Source organism: Euwallacea fornicatus, chromosome 11, assembly GCF_040115645.1.
Source record: "Euwallacea fornicatus isolate EFF26 chromosome 11, ASM4011564v1, whole genome shotgun sequence".
NCBI lineage: Eukaryota > Metazoa > Arthropoda > Insecta > Coleoptera > Curculionidae > Euwallacea > Euwallacea fornicatus.
The window spans coordinates 2,353,227-2,373,626 of NC_089551.1; the positions used below are offsets into that span (position 1 = coordinate 2,353,227).

Sequence of the window (20,400 nt, forward strand, 5' to 3'; positions counted from 1 at the left end):
AAATCGGACAAGGCAATTTGAATTTCTAAAATGAAATACTATGCGGCGCACCGCAAAAAGCTTTAGGGCGATAAAATGAGTCATTATCCCAAAAAATGTCACCCTGTATATTTTTACGATCATCTAATATTATCTGATTATGTAGACCGTAAAGAGTAGCTTATGCTCAAAATTTGAATTAAGGGTTTCTTGAACAACGGACCGCAATCCTGTTTTCCGATAAATTTCGCTTTGGTCTTTGTCCAAATTCAAGATGAACCAGGACATGGTGGTTTGTGCCTATGCAAGGTAATGCTAGTCCCCATACCCACACGTAGTTAAAACTTTCTTGACTTAGGAATCTATCGATGTTTTGTCCTGGCCAGTGCGGTGTCCGCACTTGGACCCTATCGAGCGCGTTTGGGACACGATTAGTCGATGTGTCCTACCCGAAAATTTGGCTTTTAACACTGGCGAGCAGCGTATTATACGTCAATAGATAGAATAGCAATTGATCAGAACGATTTCAATGTGCACATTATCGGTACGAACAGACGATGCGGGCCGCAATTAAACACCAAGAGGTTACACAAATTGTATTTATTTTTTTGCTTTATTGATGGTAAAATTTCAAATTTCAAAACTTTCGTTTTTGCAACAATTTGTGTTCACCTTTAAAGGTTTGTTAATTTTGAATTTTTTATAAAACTTGATAAGTTTAATTAACTTATAAGATATGTCAGAAGCACTTACCGAGCTGTTTCAGCTCTAACCCGCGTAACTTTAATACGCACTGAACGTCTAAAAGTAATGTAAATTTGCTGAAAAAAATATTTTTTTAACTTGTCCAGTGGCGTGGCTACCTCTTTGCTCGAGGGTGTCGGTATAGAAGGGTATTTTTTCGGAGAAATGGTATGCTACTGGCTTTTCTGAAAATGAAAATTATTATTGAATTCCTCGTTCAACTCTGGAGAACTAGACTCTTTTGGAATTTTTCGTCCGACCCACCGTTCGCAAGTAAAGAAAAAGTAACTTTAATTCACGCTTAGTTTGCTTCCTTATTAATGTTAATTTCATATCTATGTAAATTAATATATACTTATTAAAAACTTTTGATGTAAAAATATTCAAGGCTTATCTTTACCCTTAAAAAAATGTGGGGGGTTATTTTCTTTCCAAATCTCCAAAAAAGTGTTGACAATTATGAAGTTAAGACGCACATTAAAATTACTTTAATTTTTTTACATAGAAACTGTGGGTCGGACGGAAAATTTCAAGGAAAACAATTTCTCCAAAATTGAACGAGAAATTTAAGAATAATTTTCATTTTCGGAAAGACAGAAGCGTACCGCTTTTCCCAAAAAATATCCCCCAACACGACAGATAGACACGCCACTGGAAGAGCTAAAAAATATGTTTTGCCAGTAAAATGTATGCATCGTTTACAGTCACCACCTCTAAAATTTCGTTAAAAAATCTCTAGACCTTTTTGAAGAAATTTAATATTTTTCCTTTATGAAATTAAACTTACACTCCATGTGTCTGTTAAAGAAAGCTTTATGGAACATTAGTTAATAGCAAATAATATGTACATAGCAAACTGACACAATTTTTGGACGTTCAATACGCTAAAACTTCCTAATATTGAAATACCCGCGTTCCTCCCACAATACACGGCGAAGGTCAGTTCAAGGTGAATACGGTTAAAGGGAAAACACATGGCGCCCCAAACTATTGTCACTTCTACATTCCAGACATTCCATCGCGAAGTGTTTAGCGCAGCTTAAAGGGGAAATCCTATTTAACAAAGAGATAACTCCGAACAAAATCTGTTAATGTGTCAGCGTAAGTAAGACAGAGACTCACAACTTCGAAATCCACGACAAATAAGGATGGAATATGTGTAACACGCAGAGAGAGATAGACTAATAATGTTGCGGTCCTTCTCGCAGATGTCACTTTCGTTCGACACATCATAACCACAAAATATTTGTTTTCGTTTGAATTTAACTAGAAAACCGTTAATATTACGATAATTACAATTTAAATGCATAAAGTCTAATTCAGGTATTTACTTTTTACTATGTACTATGTCGGAATCAATATCCCTTAATATCATAAGAAACAATGCAAGTTAACTGTAATAAACAAACTAAATTACTTTTAGGAAGTGAATATTCTCCCCATCGTGTGCTGTGAAACAGGTTATAAAACCCAAGAAACCGTGGTAACTGAGCTTGTTGCTGCATTTTTTGGTTAGTGTTAGGAAGGAGCTGTGAAAAATAGTATTCTCGAAGCACAGAAAATACTTATTTAATGAGAACATTACTATCGAAATGAATATATGGTTAAGTTACTGGTACAAGTGGAACTTTCGGTAAAACCGATTGAGGAACCCTAAACAAGCAGGTAAGAACCCTTTTGCAAAATGGGGAACCTCTAGTTTTGGAGGATTGTCCTCTCACCTTAAGACAATGCTTCCGGCATATGCAATAAAGTTCTGCTCAGCACCATATACACTCAGACTCGGTTGTAGTGAGCTTGGGTTATAGCCAATGGTCGCCTTTAATGAACTTAATGTCAGGAATGTATAAAGTGTCTATTTAATTAGGTATTATTCTTGTTTGGATATAATAGACACATTTATAACAAACAATCGGTTTTAGCGAAGGCTTTCGAGGAAGAATTTTAAGGTCCCATTATTTATAACGAACAAATATCTATCAAAAAGACCATCCTCAATAATTTATTAGATTAGTTTTAGAGTATTTTTTTGTTGAAATGATCTCAACACAATAGCAAATTGACATTCTTTTCGACGTTCAATACGTTATTAAAATTATGTGGATTAAAACCCAAACACGCTGTATATAAAATATATATAAATTAGGATTTTTGGTTTTTGCACGTAATTTTTTTTGTGATTTCGTCATTTTTCCTACAATTTGTGGATGTGTATATCTTTTGCAGAGGGAGTTTTTTCAAACAAGCGAGCCAGCTTTTGACTGACACACCAAACTATGCTACCACCATATTCGCTGGAAGGTTTCCTCAATGCAGGGGATACAGAGGACAGAAAATCTACCAGTGGCTACATGTATCAGTATGCAAATACAGTGCCTCAGCACAATCGTGAGTGATGGTTCGGGCGTAGTCTATATCCAAGTTGCTGAAAGACTGGGAAACTAGCAAGATCAAAATTCCGACCATGGATCTTCCTCAAAGTCTCACTTAGTGGCATGACTGGCTTCTTTACAGCAACTAGAATTTGCTATGTGGACTGCAATAGAAATTAAGGTATAATAAATGGTCTAGGTACAACGGCAGTTTCATGTTCATTCATGATAAATCTAACCCAAAATTGCGAAATTAAATCCGAGCCTGAAAATGTGTCAGTATGCATGGTCGTGTCTCCGTTCAGCTCACCGTACGACCCCTGATGAAACACTGATACTCTGCTATTAAAACTTATGTTAAATGTCCTAAAACTTTCTACTCGTATTACTAAGTAATGTCACACATTACCAGAAAGTCTCGTACGTCATTGACAAGTTGCGTGACCGCCATAAATTACCATAACTCGACGTATCGAATGTCTTACGTGTACACAACGTCATAACAACCAAAGGTCGTCCCCACACCAATACCGATTATTCGAGACATTTAATTAATACCACTCGTAATTACCCCCCGGAAAGCCCGAGGTCAAATCCGTTTTAGAAAGTCAGTTAATTGACCTTAAATATGTTTAAAATTACCCCTTACTTATTACCGGTAATACCTCGGGTTATACGGCTCAATTACGAATTAGTTCCCGTGTACGAAGTAAAAAGCGACTTTTCCACCGTCCACCACGTCGAACATCGAAATGGCTTAATCGTCCATCAAGACTTGTTATTTCTTGGAGAGGATTTCCAACTTGTAAAACGTACATGGAAAATGGCCGTCTCGCAATTACTGATTAAGGTTATGGTGGCTTTTATTAGCAGCCACTTAGACGACGTCTAATGTTCTAGCTGCAGTTTTAATTAGGATTACGGCAAGTGTTGTGGGAAAATAAAAAAACTCGTCTCATCTAACGAGCTCGAGTGTTGATTTGACATGGATTTTTGGTTCAGGCAATTTAAATTACCCGAAAACAACATTCCTCTTCAGCAGGAGACCTTGCGCGCCTCGCGGATTGATCGTGGGCAGTCTCTTAATTAGTTCAATTTACATAAAATCCTCCTGATCATTAGCCCACATTTTTTCCGGCTGTGATATCTGTAACGCTCAGTAGATCATATTAGTTCGATTGCCTGAGCCAAATAATTGTCTGGAATTTGAGCAAACGTCGGCTTCCTTTCCCTCCAAGGCCGCGATCATTACGAAAATGACAATGAACTTTCGTGCTTCTAATATCAAGAAGGAACTGTTGTGGTGAATCGCTGAAGGAAGTCTGCTTTATTGGGCCGTTCTGGAATTCTAAAAAAATTATAACCCAAAACCAAAAAACATGGTTAAAACGGCCTCCGTGGCTTTTGGTGACGTAATAATGACTTACAACGGCTGCTGCATATATATATGCGGTTCACGTCTTAAATTGGTCTCAGCTTTAGAAACTTCATTTTATCTCATGAGCATTTCCTTCTCGCACATGCCGGTGGGCATGGAAGTATTTTAGTATTCTGTTAACAGAGAAGCAAATGGAATTCCGAGAAGATCAAATTATTCTAAAATCGTCAAATCTAAATTCTCACGAGACCTATTTAAAACCTGAACAGCTAATAGGTAGCTATTTGCAGTGATTTCCTTCGAAAAAAACTTAGACGGCCGCGGTTGACGTCACGGTTTACTGCAGTTGTTCGTTTTTATTATTTAAAAAGGACGTCGCGTGTGTTCTCGGGCCGGTGGGTTTTGTTGAACATTCTCAAATCTTTTTGAGGACATTAATGCAGAACATTAATAAGCAAATTAGAAGAATTCGGACAATATGGCCAAATTGTCCTATTGTATTTTCTCTATTAAGTGGTGTCGTCACGCGTTCGACTCAAACAGACAGCTTTCGACAGCCATTTTACCATGCTACACCATTGGGGAGATGTTGGCCAATCAGCAATAGCGAACTGCTCACGTGATTCAGGAAACCGGTGCGTTATTTTTTTTTAGTGTTTTCAATTATGGTTTTGCTTCGGACGTCAAAGCGTTGCTTTTATACATAAATACGATTTTCCATATATCCTTGACTACCTACTAAGGTAAGACACGAGAGAAATACTCGCTCATAGAAAGAGTCGTCCCAGACCCGTATTTAAGCAGTTTTTTCGGTTTTTCGTTACTCCAACTCTGCCAAAAATGCGCGTGGACGAGGAACGACAAAGAGGAAAACTCTGAGAAAATGTTTTCTGTTTCTGTATGGCTCTTAATTGGCGAATTTTCTCCTTTTTTAGCTTGAAGTCTGCCTCAATAGGGCCTGAAAAGGGTGATTGAGTAAACCTTCAGAAGAATAGTTCTCCATCTTTCAAATAATAAAGTTGAAACATTTACAAATTATTTAATTTTCTTAGTAACACGTGATAGAGCATTTTCCAAAAATCAAAAAACTCCTATACGCTGTTGTCGAAATTCCTTTCATTATCGCGATACAGGGTGTTGTGAATAAGAGAAATATAGTTATTAACGTGACAAGTCCAATAGGTGACTCGTTACAGTACAAGTTTTTTCACAGACCAGACGACATCAAGAGCTGGAAAATGTCAACGAGTGTTGTAGCAACACCTAATGGACATGTATCGTATATTATTTTATTTCATACTGTCTGGGAATTGTCTTCTAGGTCAAACCAACCAATGTTTCTTAAAAAATTAGCAATTCAATAGAAAGTCGAAACTTACCAGTGTAAAATGCATTTTCTATTTATTTTCCTCAATTTGGCACTGTGTTGATTTTCATAAATTAGTGCCGTTCAGCACAGGGTAAACAGATCCTGAAAAAACCGATTAGATGCAGGTTTTTTGAACGCTCCTACACAGGATGCGTAAAAAGAAATGACTCAACACTAAACTGAATGTAGTAGAAAGCAAAATATTGTGATACAGCTCCAGATGGTTTACAGCAAAATTTAAATTTTATCCTGAATTTTCTGAATAATTAGAAAAAATTTTATAGTATAAATCTGTAAATTGTTAGTTTTATATTGTTTTGTGTGAGAAGTGCCAATTTTAGATTTATTTTGACGTTGTTCCTATAGGACGTCAGTTTCATTTAAGTAACTTAAGACTTATTTTTTTTATCTATTGAACAATGCCTAAAATACGTCGAGAACTTAAAAGAATGTTCCGTTTTACAAATAAAAAGTACTCTTGCTTAGGCTGTTTAAATCTATCGGTTTTTAAGTTATTTGCATTCAAAAGGTTCAATGTATTTTGTTACGATCGCGGGGTGTTTCTAATGCCATGGATTGCCATTGCTAAAGGATGAGACATACGAGGTGACTTAAACTAAAGAAAACGTGTCAAACTTGGGGCTTAACTAATATCTGAAAACAGCGTTGTCTTATTTTCCGAGATATTGGGGAAAATCCAAAAAATTCCAAAATTAAATTTTCATTGTAAATCGAAGACTAAGGGTTAAAAAGAATGTTTCAAACAAAAGTTTAACGCCTTTTTGGGCTCTTAACGAGTGCGATTTCCTAAATTTTATAGCTGGCCTAGTTTCCGAGATAATGACCCCAACTTAATTTTTTTTTTATACGGATCTAGATAAACTTTAGTGTATTTTCAATGATACATCACATGATATCATTTTCCAGCGTTTTGGCTTAAAAGACACCATCATCGGAGTTTTTTTTTTATAAATGCGAACGAAATTCTATTGTAAACATGAACATCGACGAGTAAATGACAAATTTAAAACCCTAAAGTAACCACAAATTCATAAAATATTAATGCTCAAAGTGACCATCATGGTTTCGCAAGCATTTTCGGTATTTGTAATAATCTTATTTTGAATGTCGTATGTGTTCGCATAGGATGAAACTACCAATTGTCAGATTTGTGTCATCAAAACTTTCTTAATTATTGTGAAATTTCAGAATAAAATTTAACATCGTCGAACACGTTGTGATGCGTAAACCAGCGCGACGTAAGTCATGTTGAGCTCAATCACAATATTTTGGTCTCTCTAATTTAGCGTTGGCCCATTCTTTCCGACTCGCCTTGTATGGACGTGAAGGTGATATTTCTACTTTACGTGCTATTTCTCGCTAATGTGTTATCACCCGGTTTGGGAGCCGAACCGATTATAGTTAAATACTCGAAACCGGATTTCGGGGTGCTCCAGTCGATTATATATGGATCGCAAGATGGTACACTTATCTCGACAGCTTTCGAGCTTCCGGTTTATCTCACTTCTACATAGATGTCGATATCTCCCGTGTTGAACTACTCCCGAAGTTTTCGTCAGGCTTTGTTGTGAGGTATCTCAAACAGAACTATTATATCCCTTTCGACATTCATCAGCCTAGTTACTCGGCCCCTCCAGCGCAGCCCGAACAAAAGCAAATCTTGCTGATAATTAATCTTCTAGCCATCAAAGTCCATCTTCTTAACAAAAAAAAAAAAAAAAAAAAAAAAAAAAACTTACGACGGGCTCCTCCAGTTGAGAAGGAGAATCAATTTAACGTTCCGCATTCCGGCCATGGTGCAAAGAATAGATGGATCCTTTCTCGAAGGGTTCCGTCGATCAAATGCTTATTATGAGGTCACGTGACAAGACAACCGATTCATGTTCGACGAAGAGGAGAAACTGTTGAATGAAGAACGCAAACACGAACTTAGGATTACCGATAATTGAAATTCATTTTATTTACAATCCATTATACGACTAGAGCGGAGCGTTGAATCTAGTTTGATTTGGAAGTTCCTTTGTGTTGAACATCGGCACCGTTAAAACCCAAGAACAAAAGCCACACCTTCAACAGTTCTCGGTGTTTTAAGAGGAATCTCACTGTATTCAGATAATACGCAAATATTGCGATTTATTAAGGCTAAACACGAAAATGTCACCTTAAACCCACGCCATGGCCGCATAATCCGGAAGAGTTATGCTCCTGCCGGTTAGCCCACATAGATTATTTATAATCTTTTTCCTTAATTCCGATTAATGCTAATTAAGAAAGAGAAATGAGACATTTTGGTTCTTCACACTGCGAGCACGCTTAGACCGTTTCTGTCCAGCTGAGTGGTCCTGTTGCAGTCGCAACTGCCCGCTGCGGCCGGAAGGGTGGCGACCTGCAAGATGGTTCCTGAAGAAGGCTTGAGCGAGGAGGCGACAGGAGTTGCCACGTTACTCGAGAGCCTCCCGAGTTTCGTGCGGTTCTTTCGCTAGAGTGCACGTTTAAAGGACGTCCGAAACATGTTCGAAGTGATGAAAACCTATTAACGAACAATTTACCAAGCTCGAGATAACCGAAAGTTCAGCTGGAATCTGTAAACTTTCCAATAAATTAGAGACATTTCTAGATTTTAACAGTTACGAGTTAACGGCTGCATGGGTCTTAAGTTTTGGAATTTCACATTTGCAGTATTCTATTTCATGGGTGAAGAAAACGGCCATAACTCGCAAACGTTAAAACATCTTGCTTATTCATTTTAATTTCCTGTGCAGCGCTTGGGTTAGTAAAATGGCATTTAAGGTTGAAATTCGTGGATAATGTGGGAAATTAAGAAAAGCAAGTGAGTTAGTGTCTATGTAACGTTGGTACTCAAGTATCCCAGATGGTGACGGGAGCTCATATTCCGAGACGGAACCTTCCACCCGGGACTTAAACATCTTCCAGTATATCTCTTCTTGCCCCCTTTCTCGAATGGGAATAATTTTAAAAATAACTCCGTAACGGCGCTATCTGAAGCTGCCAAGGGGTTATAGCCAAAAGTGGCTCGCAGCCGCCGGACCTCAGAGCCCAAAGAGTTGGTCAATAAGTTTCATGCTAAGACATAAATGCTTCCTCGATTTACGCCTATCCATGGTGGAATTGATCGGTGTTTCTCCAAGGTTTCAACGAAGACTCCCGGTATTTAGGTCGAGTTGCAATCAGGACTCGGAATCAGCCAGAACTAATCTGAGCGGCGCAATTTTTTGCTGCGACGAGGAGCATTTGCGAAAGAGCTGTCAGGGGATTCTCTGAGTGGAAGATCGATCGCACCTAAAGACGGTGTATCTTCCTTTTTTGATCCCACATTCTCGGCCCAACTCCATCATTTTCAACTTCACCACTCGGACCTCGTCTCCTACTTCCAGCCTTTCTCCAATCTTACTCGTTGTTTTTACCGATCGAAAGAGGCTCCTTTCCATGACCTCGCAGATGGACAGAACCTAGAGATCCAGCATCCAAAAAAAGTCCAATCAATTAAATCCGTCATTAGACAAACCCGAAATGGAATTTTCTATCTTGATAACGTCCACATCAATCAAACGATTGATGGACGACACGGACTTGTTGCGGCGTTACGCGGACTGAAGCCGTGAAGTATCGGATTTTAAATTTGAAACGAAATGCCAATTGAAGTGTGACAGTTGGGTTTTTTGAAATTTAAAAATGCATTTCGTGGAACGAGCAGCCGACGGGCAAGAAATGTTAATGATAATTGCAAGAACGTGAATTAGCGATAACTAAGGCTAATCCGGAGAATCCGTGTTCAGGTTAAATTGCTGCAACAGTGGGCAAATTGTGCGCACTTTCTATATGTAAGGTGAAAAAGTTGCTAAAAGCCAGGATCGGATCAAGCCAGTGCGAATTTCCTGCGTGCGAGATGGGGCGCGGCCCGCAAGTACGCCCCTGGCGCTTTTGAGTTTCCACAATTAATTCTACGTTATCTATCAATCAATCAGAATTTTTAATAAATTAATTAAATATTTATAACAATATTATAAACTTTCACTAATAGCCACTCAAACATGGATTAATGGGGGTCTCAATAATCTAACACGAAACTGTGGGGTTTGTTCAACTTTGCAGACGACGAAATATCTCGGTCAAAAAGCTGATCGTTGACGAAGTCAAAGCAGAACAAGAAGATGAAGGAAGATCGAGATTTCTTCTTCGTGTGGCTGGCAACAAACACTTAATCGGGACTGAAGAGCGCGAAGATTGCCGCGACTTATTTAATTGCGCATTTAATTTGCTGGAAGAGCGACTTGAAATTAATTATTATTTCTTCTCCGAGTCGATAAGTCTATTGAAAAATAGAATTTACATTTCATTAAGTTCAGTAGGTTAGACGATTGTGAGGAATCTCGGCTGGGTTTTAATGCAGCTGAGGCTGTTATAGGTGTTTCAACATGCTCGTGGAAAAATACCTCTTGTCGCATTTGCATTAGAAAGCCCGAGGCGATCCGAGGAGCTTCACAAGGTCTTTAGTCAGTACTCGCAAATAATATCTGGTGGCATACAAGAAGAGATAAATGCCTGTTCGCGGACGAAACTCGAAACCAACGAACGAAACTTAATTTGCTTAATGTCTTCAAATTATTAGCCGCCGTTCAATTCCCACAAATATTCTCTCCAAATTTCAAAAAATTTGTTAAAATGGTTCATCTTCACTCGTCTTCGTGCGTGAACCAACCTTCCATTGACCCTCTTTCGCTCTTCTTTCTCCATCTGATCGTGATCGAATTAAAATTCAATTTTCCTCCATCATCACGTGAATCTTGTCTGGTTCTCAAACCGAAAGCATTTGAATTGAATGAGAACTTATTCCCTCGTGTAATAGTCACCAACGGATAATTTATGGACTTCATATCGAAGGATTAAACCTCTGGTAATAAATTTGCTTGCTGTCCCAATGAGGGATTTTTCAGCTGCGAATAATAAATAATTGGCAATTGAATAGACTCGGAGAGAGTCCACGTATGTAAACTGTCGGTTCTTCATTAAGTTCTCAGCCTGAGACACCACGATATACATATTTAACTGTATGAAAACGATGGCTAATCGATGCTCCGACTGATAAGAATACAAATTAATTCCCCAGGGGAATATTCTCAAGACTGCCTGATTGCTATGCAGCCGGTACGACCCAGAGGAAGTCTTAACTTTGGTGGGTTTCATATTAATATTCATCGTTTCTGCGGTGCGACATCCTGTTGAGCTTTGCCACTGAGTTAATCCACAAATTTAGAAACTGCTCGAAATGGTTGAATTCCCTCAAGAAGGAATTTAGCTTCGGTACATCCATCCGTTAGTGCCAGTACCATTTACATAGCGTGTAAAGGCATTTATCAACTTGATAGGGCAATAAATAGGCTTTTTCTAGGGTCATGACGACACTGATCGATGCAAAACGCAGTCGGGGCTAATGAGGCAAAAACGCCCTGTATAGACGCATCACGCTACACCAACCGAAATAAGAGTTAGATTTTCAATAGTCTATACGAAATGATGGATAATTATCTCGAATAGGCAGAGTTAAATCGAAATGGGTATTTATTTCAGAGTCATTGCTCGTAATGGAAAAGTGGATTTAATGCGTAGTTAAGTGGTTTTTGAACGCAATTCTTTAGAAGGCCGATGATCAATCATTCAAATCGTAAAATGCCGAAGAGAGAGACGCTATTGAAGATCACTAGAAAAATACGTAAAAGGGAAAGGCGAAAAGTGGATAGCAGTGCGGTCTCTTAGGGCAGGAAACTACCGCGTAAGCGGGTCGGAACCAGCGCAGGACGATTGTACAGTGTGTGCCAGAAACAACGGTCGAGTGCCAAACGAAACAACCCCTCCACACCAAACCGACCAGAAACCAAAAAAGATATTCCGCGAAGCAACACGCATCTCTAATTGTTTCCGCGATATTTTTTTTATTTATTTCTGCGATTTATTGCTCCAAAAGCAACGTCATGACCTTTCGTTCTTAAATAAAATATTGTTCACCGACGAAGCAACATTTACAAGGAGAAGTATATTTAATTGGAGAAACATCCATTCTTACAACACAGAAAATCCTTATTTAATGAGAGAACATGACTTTCAACATGAATTTTCAATTAATGTATGGTGTGGAGTTTTGGGAGATGTGATTTTCGGGCCGTTGAAATTCGATCTTCAAGAGAGGCTTTTGCGCCATGTAGGTGATGTTCACCCCCGAAGACCATAAAACGCGGAGGAAGAACCCTGGTAGGGATGCACCGTCTCAAGATCTAAAGGCTCGGAGTCCTTCAACTCTCTCGAACTTCTAACAAGGATCACCGCAATTTTCAGTCTTCACTTGAGAATAACTCCAGATGTGTACGGAACACACCGAAAGAAAAAAACACTAAATGCGACCCATCGAACAACGCCTTAAGCTTCCTTGTCAATGTGACTGGCCAAAACAAGTCATCAAGATGACCAGATATAATTTACATCAAGCAACAGGTATAATCTTGCAGATTTAGCCCGATAAGCGAATTGAAGATGTGATCAATTTGACCGTCCGAAATCGGAGGAGAAATTCCCGGACTTATTAAGGCCGAAGAAGTCCAATTTTGAAGACTTAAGCAAAATATCCGAACGGGCCTCATAAATCTCTTTTCATAAATTTTCGTTTGATTGATGATGGTGAAGCTTAATGATATGAATATTACCGATGACTGTTTCTTTCCGATCGTTGTTTCAAACGGACTATTTGGGTTAAATCTCCTGAGTGTTTATTATGTAGTAGAACTGCCGCCATTAATTACCATTAAAATGAATTAATAGCTTTCTTTATTTGTCATTAAATCGTTGATAAAGAAAACCAGTCGAGACAGAGATGCGAAGTGAAACTATCACCACAACAAACCGGTTGCAACGAGTTTGAAGAGACCAAACTTTCCGGCCGCGACAAAAATAGTCGATTATCTTACTAGGAGCGAAATTGGATCTTTTTGTTCTGAGCCCAGATTTTGAAGGCCTAAGGGAAGCTGAGATCGGTAATGCGGCAGAGCAGAACACAGGCTTTTCACTCCCAGGAACTTTTTCCCCGAGCAAATAAGTAACTAATCTGAATGATTCATGCCCATTACTAATGTAGTTAGTGCAATTAGTTTCTTAATGACGTTTTCGGTTATAAATGTTGGGATATTACTGGCATTTATTTTTGGTATTTTTAGTCATACGCCCTTGAATATCCAGTTCAATAAATCTGGTTCAGCTGTATTTTCCAGCATCTGCTGGATTCCAGATTGTTAGGAAAACAGGTAAATTTATGCAATTGCCACACGTGGCCCCATTACGGTGTGGCGATCAGCTTGACACTGTCATACCGCGACATCAGCGGTGAATTCATGAAACTACTTTTCTTCCTAGGCCTCGAACTAGCAGTTCACGTACGAGTTCCGGATAGATAATGTTACACTTTAAGATCGCTCGGAAAGAAATGATATTTAAGTCATTTCTCACACGTTACACTCAGGAAAATAGTGATAATTGGTGATCCACTATAAGGAAATACATTTTTGGTGTTTTTTTATGTGAGTGCGGCGATTTGGTTTTCATGGCGAAGCACTAGAAGAACACCAGGGGAATTTCTTTATGTCCAATAATGGATTCGAAAATGATCAAGATTGTTACAATTCTGACGTTAGGGGAATGTTCAGCTGAAGTGTGTCGATTATCGGACCATTGAGATTCCGCTAGGAAAAATCTGCGTTTAGTAGATGCTAACTACGGCACTGCGGTTAGTTCAGCCTTAGAGGAGTATCGGTATTCAGTAAGATAAAAAAAAATGCATTTTTCATCAAAACCTGGTCCTGAAATTTCATGCGACCGGGGCAGAAATGCCTCTTCACTATGCTAAAACCTGAACAATCAGGAGCGTATCAATCGGGTATTGACATATGCATTTAAAATTAACATCGTAATGCCGAGACTAATTCTGAGAGGTTACCATTATGCTCAGAAGAAATCGTTTGTGAATGTTATTATACAAGTCTTAGGCACATAAAAAAATTTATTTGAAAAATTATGCAGGTTCATAATGAATCCCCATATTTAAGTATGTATCCAATAATAAAGTTTCTAGTTTTCCAATATTTTTGAACACATTAACGCAGCGCGTAAACGTACCATCTGTCGAGGAAACCGATAATGATATTTATACCCAGATGACGTTGTTTTTGTTGGTAATAATGACGCTGGTAAAACGGCCATTAATTAACCGCGACCATAATCGATGAAACTTAACCGTGACGAAACCGGGAACTTTCCCAAATACCGAGGAATTATGAAATTTCCATCGACCCGAATAGTAATTAGGCCGGTTTCCTGATGTCAAATGAATCACTGGGTACCTGTAGACACACCTTTAGGGGGCAGTTCCCATGCACGAGAGAAAAAAGGTTAATACGAGTTAACGGGAGAGTATCTGTAATATGGACTTACATGGGACGTAGGAAGCTGGCTAATAATAAACTTGTAGGTTACCTGAAACAGAAAGAAAAATCCCTTATGAATGGCTGCCAAGAGCGTTTACACGATGATTTAGTGTTCTACATGTGAGTGTAAGCTACGCCTACAAGGCATTTTCAGCTCGAGTGTTCTAGATTCGGCCAAATGTCCGAGGATATTAGTTTTAAATTACTCAGGACAAATTACATCCGATTTTGCACTGCGATTAATCCTCATCCTCTCGGGCGAATTTAACACCCATCAAAACGGAAGAACTAATATCGAACGATTAACTGCTGCATGATATATCAAGATTAAACGGATGTCTGGTGTTGATGAGACCTGAAGCATATGGTTGCAAAAATAATGTCATCACCTCCTAACGGTGACTAATAATGACCATTAAAATTTCGGATAAGATGTTCTTCGTCTGAAACGGTCAATGCAGGCTCGCCAATTAAAAATTAAGGCGGATGTGGTGGTCGTAATGAAGGCGCAGTACTTTAATTAAATTTGGTTCCGAAGAATATTCCCAGACTGGATGCGGCCCAAACGTATAACTGGAGGCAGCAAGTGAGAGTGTAATTGGACAGATGGGTCTCCAACCAAAACCGAAATATTTACATGGACAAGTTCCGGCACGAAGGTCTTTCGTCTATTTCGAAGGGCGGCTCCAGTCCGAACGCGCAGCGTTTTAAAATACTGCGTTGAACCACGCGGCCCAGCGTAAAGTGACGCCGACTGGTGCCAAATATTATAGAGTGGTCCCAACTGGAACGCGCTGCGCTTTAAAATACTGCGCTGAACCACGTGGCCCGGCGCAAACTGCCCCTGACTAGCGCCAAATATTTTAAGGGGGCTCCAGTCCGAACGCGCCGCGCTGCTAAAATCCGTTTTGCGCAACGCGGCGCGTTAGATTTGAATGGTAGTCTGCGCTGAAGCGCGCCGCACTGCGCGATTCTACGACAAGAACGAAGGCGATCCGGCAAGTGCCGGTACATCAAAGAAAAAGGTTTGAGTGCGTTTCTCCCGAACAGGGTTGTAAATAGGTACGCTGTTTGTACCAAAAAAAAAAAATGTCTTCTTTAAAATATTTGGCGCTGGTCAACAGCTCCGCTCTGCGCCGAGCTGACTCGTCCAGCGTATTATCTTGAAGCGCGACGCGTTCAGTCGGGAGCCGCCTTAAGAGCAGCATTTCCTTTAGGAACGCAAAGCCGAAAGGACTTATTAAGCACCGTTAACGCGGTCTGAACAATTCGTCTTTGGTAATGAAATAATAATACCCCCTAACACCGAATTTTCCAGATATTTGCTAGACCTACATAAACTGCCTTGAACCTAAGCCAAATTAACCATAAGTAATTGAGACGTAATTTGCAGTTTAGGAACCCTTCGGTAATAATCAAAGGCCTTTAAGCAATCCCCGGAACACACCTCGATGTGTCCCCATTAAAGCGCATAACAAAGCCATTTGGTGTCCGTCTCGTTTAGGATGATGCCGATGATTTGCTAGGCAAGAAATAATTTAATAACGCCCATTAAACTGAAGCACATAGTGTGTAGGATTCCATGGGAAGAAAGCATGACTTTGTGTAATAATTTATTGTCCATGCGGTACTTTTATGGAGCGACAGCAATACCATTGGGCAGGGATTGAAATTTTATGAAAGGGCTTCAAGTAACAGTTCTTTCACTCGTCAAGCGCCAAAAGGAAAGGATCTGCGCTCGTGGAAAGAAGGGCGTTTTTGCATTTTTCGTTTGAGATATCATTGAGCCGTACCTTTGACCTATAGCGGTGATTATTCACGCTTAAATGTCATTTGGAAATGAGATAGTACTAGTTCCATGCCTGCGCGGTACAGAACAGCCTTTGGTCTTGACCTTTTCGAAATAACTTGGTTATTTTTATGGGTTTTTAGGTGGGGAATATCATTAATGTGTGTGATTTAAAAGAAGAATCTTTGGTCGACAAGGCCAAACGTGTTATTAATTGGAAATAAGCTCAGGCGTCTGGTTTCGAATTCCCCAAAATACTTATTGCTCTCGGTTCTGCAATCTTTCCATGATACCGAGATATAGTAAAATCGTCCCTGAAGTGACGACAAGGCGTCGCTTTTTTGTCTTCACGAAACTTGGTGAACGAGAGTGCTACGTTGCCAGAGTGAGCGAATTGTCCCTTAATTGGAGATATTTATTTTACACAATCTACTCAGCATTCTTACGTCCCATGGCTTTTTCTCTTCCTAGTTTGTAAGCACTTTCCGTGAAAATATCTTACAAAACATGTCTGAACGAGGTATTTTCTTGCATTTTGTGCTCCCAAATAGTTACCAGGGAATTCCAGAATTTTCTCACGAAGCATCGAGCATGCTTTAAAAGCTTGAAAATTGTCACACACGTAACTTTGGTTCATTTTACGAAACTTCTTTGTCCTTTTAAGGAATTTTAAAGTGATATTGGGACCAATAAAGAACGTGAAGAATCTCGGGCGGTCTTTAGTGATTTTAACAACCTTTTCAGCATTTGCATAACAGACTTTTGGTTAATTCTCATACGATTTTCGAACGTTTAACATTCTTTTCCATTACCTTTATAGAAATATAATTAGCCGAACCTTAACTGGAAATCAAATAAAATAATATGTGCATTTAAAATGCAGATAGTTAATTGATTATTGGTTTGAACGTTTAAGCCATTAATAATTCAGTAATTCCTCATCTTTACTTTTTCACACAAGTTCTTCGTTAATAAGATAACAATCAAAAATTTCCTTAAAAGGCAACATGGCATTGCTCATTTGCTTGGAAAACATAGCTGAATACAGCTTGGGGTCACCTGTCAGTGTTGCCAGATAGAGCAATTTGTCTCTGAATTGTCAATATTTTGAGAATAAATTGATGAAGAAGATTTATGAAATTCTTCAATATTTCGTAAGTTTTCTGAGGAATTGGACGTGAACTGAATTATTCTTTCGTTTCAATTGATACGTGGATGAATGGAATTTGACGTCAGCTGGTGGGCAACAGTCTCCATCACAGCTCGGATCCGTCGCTAGCCGTGGTCTTGTACGACATATTTTAGTACTTCGAAAAGTCCTAAATATCGTTAAAACGGAGGTCGAAAGTACTTTCAGGGTCTCCGGAATTGCTGTCTCATTGAGTATGCATTCCCCCCAATTTCCACGAGGATTTCGTCGATTCAGATAATGGCTTTGGGGATTTCGAAGGCGATTTCTTCGATTTTATAATAATATCACAGAGCCTCTAGGTTCTGATGTTAGTGACAAATATTTGCTAAAAATTGGAAGTTTCACCGTAATGTTCACGTGAACAATCTCATGCTAAGCAATCACCAGTAAAAAAATTGTTAGAAATACAGGGTGTTATTTGAATACGTTACCGAAATTAAAGGGGTGATTTGTTGGACGATTCTAACGCGAAAAAGTTTAATTTGAATGTGCTTAATTTTCAAAATAGAGGGCGTAAATTTTTTTTAACGTTTTTGCTTAAAATCGGCTAAAAGATTAGTGAGATTTTTAATGAAATTCGGCAGTGTTATTTATCCTCCTTATTGTTATTTATGCGCCACTGACTTTTTTTTTAACTTTTATATTTTTTTCCGTCATTAAGCCTGGTCCTGGCCACCAAGATCACCGGATTTAAATCCGTCAGATTTTTCCTTTGGGGGAACGTAAAGTCGGTTTACAGAACTCCGGTCAACGCTGAAGAAGAATTAATCCAACTGCCATGGGATTCATATAATCAGATAAGATTCATAAATATAAAAGTTTAAAAAAAGACATTGGCACATAAATAATAATAATAACCATAAATAACACTATCAAATTAAAACCAAATCGGCTAAAGGATTATTACTGAAAAATATCTTTTTTTTAACTTTGACATCCCGTATTTTGAAAACGATGCATTAGGTATTAAGCACTCGAAGAATCGCCCCTTGAAGTGAAATAACACTCTGTATACGTATGTGGCAGGCAAAATTCGGTTAATTAAGTCGACTCAGCTTCCACTGGCTTTCAAGAAGGTTCAGTCAGTTTTCTACAGCATTTCGATCGATTTGCAAGTTCGGAAGACTTGCACGTGCCGACGCTGTTTCAGAGGCCATTTTGCAGTGATTCCTCGGGACGGTTCTAGTCCTCAGAGTACCGAATCGGGCTTCTGGTTTGTTTCGAGTTCTATCGTTAATCTAACTAACTAAATCAATGAGCCGCGGCTGAGTGAACTTTCTGTGGTCATATATGTTCGGTGCCTATATCGCGCGGGGGGATCTTCATTCGTTACGTTTTGTTTGATCTTAGACATTTTCAAATGTTGACGCATCAATTTGAATTGATTATCTAGATGGAGCATTTAAGGAATTGTGAGGAAAATTTCACATTATTTATTGAATTTAAATACGCGTTTAATTTGGTTTTCAAATTTTAGAAATCGCATTTTTCCCCCTGTAGTTGTGATTTTTGCTCACTTATTACGGGAAATTCCACCAACCCACTTTAATCCTACCGGTTTCAACAAATTCCAGTCGCTCTAATGAATAGTTAATACTCTTAAAACCAGAGGCTAATGTAATAAATAGTTTCTAAATTGACACATTTTGCATAATATTCCATCATTATTATTTATGTTTCAGATTACAGAAAAACGGCCACGGAGGACTGAGAAGCGTCGCACGGCTTGCAGGCTTCTTCGTCCACGATCAAGGGGCTGTTTTGAGACGTTGGGCGCTCTGAAACGGTCTTCGCGGGGCCAGCCCGATACCCTCGGCCGTGGGTTCGTAAAGCTCTTAATCTCAATCACTCAAAATGCTTTAGCATGATAATACTGGCCCGTTATCCCCAGGAGAACATGGAAAACGAGTTACACTCCTTAATGCTAATTTAGTTTTAACTCATAATAATTACTGGTTTATGCATAACAATGAGTGGTTAAAAAAAATTGCATTCATGTGCCCACAAATGAGTTTGAAAGCTAACAAAGAGCTCTCGTGTATTGGCAAATTCTGATAGATTAGAAGAGAGAATTTTTGACTTGAAGAAGAATCGCACGTTCGTCCTACACGAACCACACCCGTTTACGAAATAAAAACCTGAAATTCACCTCGTCTTCAACTGCCATCGCAACTTCCTCAACACACGAATACCCCCGCGGTATGTAAATTTCAACCTTTCTCCATTAAATGCAAATCGAGGCTCATTTTTCCAAATGTCACGTGAATAAAAAGAAGTTACTTGTAATATATCTCCGAAATATGAATGTTGTAGCTCTGGCGTCTTTTAGCCGGGTTCAAATATTGTTCACAGTGCGACCAGCCGACCAGGTAGTGAAATTTGCATAATATGGTCTTTAATAAATCCGGGATTGATATAAAAACATGTTATGCTCATAATAACGCCTCGATACGCCCAGCAACGGCATATGTATCGGAATGTGTTTTATTCTCCCATGCCGAGGGAGGAAAAATCCATACCTTTGAGATTCGAAACGGCAAATCCTCCAGCGAAATCCGGCCTAAATCCTCCTCACTGTTCACATCTTTGCACTCACACTCGTCCGGCACTTTCCTCCCACACAAATCCACCCCAAGGGCCCTCCGCCTTCGAGCACAATTAGCAATATACAACGCGAACCGATTTTTGAACAATAGAACCAACGGCACGAAGAAGTACCAACGCACACGGTTCAGCGACGTACCTCTCAGGTACTGCGAAAGACTGACTGAGTAGCTGGTACCCGTACTGCCGCGCGAAGTGGGGAGCAGGTGGCTCGGATCTAAATCTGACCCACACCGTCGAAATTTCAAATGAGGTGTACTGGGTCTCTAGTACCAACTGAGTGGTACCACTCCGGTTGGGTTTGGTTGGGTTTCCTTGATGGGGACGCAAATGCGTTTCAAGGTTGCACCATTAGCTTGGAGTTTGCTGGTCTCCACGACTGTTGGTAGCTCGGAGAAGTCAATGGAGGGTCAGAGAAGGAACCTTAAGAGAACCAGTGCGAAAGTACTGGTACTATTCTGGACAC

General features: G+C 39.3%; 1 protein-coding gene and 1 long non-coding RNA gene across 4 annotated transcripts in view; one reads left to right on the forward strand and one right to left on the reverse strand.

The window, feature by feature from the left end:
- The window catches only part of LOC136342147 (transcription factor Ken-like), a 40,476-nt gene extending 20,290 nt beyond the window's left edge, over positions 1–20,186 (reverse strand). The window contains exon 1 of one of the 2 annotated variants that reach the window (XM_066287691.1): positions 19,850–20,186. The gene's annotated coding sequence lies outside the window, so the exon portion shown is untranslated. Of the gene's footprint in view, positions 1–14,356; positions 14,378–19,849 lie in introns of those variants that run through there. The other variant, XM_066287692.1, reaches the window with a different exon arrangement.
- On the forward strand, positions 1,949–19,856 carry LOC136342164 (uncharacterized). Of its 2 annotated transcripts, XR_010732605.1 has the most exons (4): positions 1,949–2,046; positions 2,147–2,388; positions 2,950–3,276; positions 19,013–19,856. It is a non-coding gene; the product is annotated as an uncharacterized lncRNA (long non-coding RNA). The 2 variants fall into 2 exon arrangements; XR_010732604.1 differs by lacking the exon at positions 19,013–19,856 and having other exon boundaries at positions 2,950–3,300.
- Positions 20,187–20,400: the final 214 nt, after the last annotated feature.